The 4,301-nt window shown below is 45.7% G+C and overlaps 1 pseudogene; it reads left to right on the plus strand.

The window, feature by feature from the left end:
- The first annotated feature begins 1,712 nt into the window (after positions 1 to 1,712).
- LOC101567713 lies at positions 1,713 to 3,596 on the plus strand (annotated as a pseudogene).
- The last annotated feature ends 705 nt before the right edge of the window (positions 3,597 to 4,301 follow it).

A 4,301-nucleotide genomic window follows, 5' to 3' on the forward strand; every position in this document is an offset into this window, starting at 1 on the left:
AAGCAACAGTACTTTATACTCAGGTATAAAGGAAGATAAACGCTACGATTTTATAGATAAATGGATGGAACTAGAAACCATACTCATAAGTGAAATAAATCAGACTTTCATGTGTAAACATCATATTGTCCCCCTAGTGTAAGAAACTTAAAGAGTAAATAATATCTAAAAGGCACAACAGACATTGTGAAAGGGAAAGAAACTGCTCAAGAGGGAAAGAATAACTAGATGAGGGAAAGGAGAAAAGAAAGAAGGAATAAAATAGTTGTATTACTAATTTATATTAATTCATTGAAAGGAATGGTTAGTGTTTATATTGTTTGATCAATCTAACATGTCTATATCTTATGATCTTAGCAACTACTTTGAAGATAATGATATGTAATAAAATAACCATTGTTAATATCCTACCAACTTGATTTGAAATTCTGTATCATTTTTTGTTATTTATTATTGTCTTTAAAATTAAAAAAAAACATTGCTGGCCAGAGAGCTCAGCAGACTAAAGCACCTGCTTCGGCAGAGCGCAGTGGCCAGGGTTTGATTCCCAGTGTGCTGTGCTGCCCCACTCCCAGGGCACACTGAAATGGCGATTGAGACTGGGCCTGGTAGCATATGCCTGTAATCCTAGCACTTTGGGAGGCTGAAAACAGGAGAATCACTATGGGTCTGATCTACATAGTGAGACCCTGTAGACCCTGTAAACCTTGTCCTAAATTCATACAAAAATAGAAATAAAAATTAAAAAACTAGGATTAGAAGTCCTAGTTGACACAGCTATTCCCTTTTGCCTATCTTCCCAGAAATTTAAAAACATCATACCACAATGATATATGTACACCCATGTCTATTGTCCATCAACCAAGGAATGCATGATTTTTTAACACAGTGGATGATTATTTAATAATATAATAAAAGTGATGACTTTTTATACAATGAAGGACTACCGAACCATAAGTAAGGATCAACTTGGTGTCAAAATTTATGAGACTCTGTCAAACTCATATATGAAGAAAAATTTATTTTATTGCATGCTTGTATCAGAAATAATGGAAATATACCGGCCCTTCCTGGCCCGGGCTGGCCGGGCTCTGTCGCTTTTCACCTACCCCAAGTTCCTGAGCTGCCCCAGCTGGAGCCTCGCGTATTTTCCCGTGGCCACCCAATCGAGGCCCCCCAACCCCTGCTCAAAAAAGCACCCAGAACTCCAGAGCCACTGTGGGCAAGTGCCTGTGGGTTTCCTCCAGCCAGGGATGGCGGGGAGCGAAGGAGGAGGCAGTCTCAGGCCTCAGAACCTGTTGGCGAAGCGCACGCGGCTGTCTTCAGACCCTTAGGGCGACCCGTAGCTTGGGCGCACTGCTGACGCACCACGTCGGAAGGAGGGGTCAGGCACGAGGCCAGGGGCAGCGAATACCACAGATTCTCCTCAGCCAAGGGCCGGCGTCTGGGACTTTGAGGGCGGCCCTGACCGCTCTCTTCCCTGCCGAGACTGGTTGTGGACTTACCCCGTGAGGCCACCTGCCACCCCTGGGTCTCCGGCCTCCTCAGCCACGCAGCTACCTGGGCACAGCGGCAGCGGCAGCGGCAGCGGTGGGCAGCAGCTCCCTGTTGAATAGGCCTGTGGGGCCTGAAGTGCTGGAGGACAAGGCCTTCGGAGGCGCAACGCGGCAGCGGTGGTGGTAACTAAACAGGTATTGGAGTTGGTGACAGCCATGGAGCGACTGGCTGGCTATGTGTATAAGGCGGCCAGCGAGGGCAAGTTGGTGACTCTGGCTGCCCTTCTGCTCAACCGGTCTGAAAGTGACATCCACTACCTGCTTGGCTATGTCAGCCAGCAGGGAGGGCTGCGCTTCACGCCCCTCATCATCGCTGCCCAAAACGGGCACGCTAAGGTGGTGCGCTTTCTCTTAGAGCATTACCGAGTGCAGACCCAGCAGACCGGCACCGTCTGCTTCGAAGGGTATCTCATTGATGGTGCCACTGCTCTTTGGTGTGCTGCAGGAGCAGGACATTTTGAAGTTGTTAAACTTCTAGTCAGCCATGGAGCCAACGTGAACCATACCACAGTGACTAACTCCACCCCGCTGCGCGCAGCGTGCTTCGATGGCAGACTGGACATTGTGAAGTACTTGGTTGAGAACAATGCCAACATCAACATCGCCAACAAGTATAACAACACCTGCCTAATGATTGCAGCGTATAAGGGACACACTGACTTGGTCAGATACCTTCTAGAACAACGTGCGGATCCCAATGCTAAAGCACATTGTGGGGCCACGGCATTACACTTTGCAGCGCAGGCTGGGCACATCGATGTTGTGAAAGAGCTGATCAAATGGCGAGCAGCGATAGTGGTGAACAGCCATGGGATGACGCCTCTGAAGGCGGCTGCAGAAAGCTGTAAAGCCGATGTCGTGGAACTGTTGCTTTCATATACTGACTGTGATCAAAGAAGTGAGATTGAAGCTTTGGAACTCCTGGGTGCCTCCTTTGCAAATGACGATGAGAACTATGACATCATGAAGACATACCACTATTTATACATAGCTATGTTGAAGAGGTTTCAAGACGGTGATAACATTCTTGAAAAAGAGGTTCTCCCACCAATCCACGCCTATGGGAACAGAACTGAATGTAGAAACCCTCAGGAACTGGAGTCCATTCGGCTGGACAGAGATGCTCTTCACATGGAAGGCCTTATAGTTCGGGAACGGATTTTAGGTGCTGACAATATTGATGTTTCCCATCCCATCGTTTACAGGGGCGCCGTGTATGCAGATAACATGGAATTCGAGCCGTGTATCAACTTGTGGCTTCATGCCCTGCACCTCAGGCAGAAAGGCAACTATAATACCCCCATGGACCTCCTGCGCTTTGCTCAAATTTTCTCTCAGATGATACACTTGAATGAAACTGTGAAGGCCCAAGACATAGAGTGTGTCTTGCATTACTGCATTTTGGAAATACAACAGAGTATGAACAAGGTAAAAAATAGCACCGATGCTGATGTCCACAGCGCCATGGACAACTATGAATGTAATATCTACACCTTTCTGTATTTAGTGTGCATTTCTACCAAAATACAGTGCAGTGACGAAGATCAGCGCAAAATTAACAAGCAGATCTACAACCTGATCCGCCTCGACCCCAGAACTCACGAAGGTTTCACCTTGCTGCATCTGGCTGTCAACTCTAACACCCCCGTTGACGATTTCTACACTGACGACGTCTGCAGCTTCCCCAATGCACTGGTCACCAAGCTCCTGCTCGAGTGCGGTGCCGAGGTGAACGCTGTGGACAATGAGGGCAACAGTGCCCTTCACATCATTGTCCAGTACGACAGGACCATCAGTGACTTTCCAACCCTGCAATCCATCATCATCAACCTAGTGGAAGCGGGCGCTCACACTGACATGACAAATAAGCAGAAGAAGACTCCGCTGGACAAAAGTGCAACGGGGGTGTCAGAGATAGTGCTGAGAACTCAAATGAAGATAAGTCTCAAGTGCCTGGCTGCTCGAGCCATTCAGGCTAATGACATTAACTACCAAAACCAGATCCCCAAAACTCTTGAAGAGTTTGTTGGATTTCATTAAGTGACTGGATATGTAAAATCATTTAATGTTGTGTTAAAAAGTAAAGGACTTTAATCACAGACAATAGAATTATGTGTTCATAAATTGCGCTTTTCTTTCCACCCTCTTTCCTTTCAACTCATCCTTTACTTGTCTTTGATCATCTTGTCTCATAGGGTAATTGATTTCAGACACACTTTAAATCAAGCTACATTGTTTAGGTGTAACTATAAACTAAGGGGTTTGACTGTCAGTTTCTTATTTGTGTTTTTCTGAAGAAACAGATATACTCTATATAATAAGGTACGTTTATGATTTGAAGTTCATAGTGCTTTAAATAGCTGCCTACAGTAGTATTTCTGTTAAGCCTATGTCAGTTGTTTTCTATGCAGCAGTTTGAGGATTTCATGAAGAAAACCAAAAAGGAAGCTAGAAGTGATGGGAGATCCAGGTGTTGTGCACGTGGCACACTGCTGTAGTCTCTGCTCCTCCATTGTGTCTGGAGGGAGGCAACACATTGGAACAGCAGAGGACTTAAAAAGGATAGCTACACAGTAGCCTGAAGAAAGTGCTAGTTTAATAATAGCCACGAATTTGGAGAATTAAATCCATTTCCTTGTGCTGTGTAGTGTGCTCAAAGTGGTAATAGTCTTATACCAGGCTTCTCAGAATGTTGAGCTCTGCCTCTAGGCTGGAAATTTTCTAAGTCTCTATTTTTTAAATTTT

The sequence above is a fragment of the Octodon degus genome, unplaced genomic scaffold, assembly GCF_000260255.1.
Source record: "Octodon degus isolate 3935 unplaced genomic scaffold, OctDeg1.0 scaffold00181, whole genome shotgun sequence".
Lineage (NCBI taxonomy): Eukaryota > Metazoa > Chordata > Mammalia > Rodentia > Octodontidae > Octodon > Octodon degus.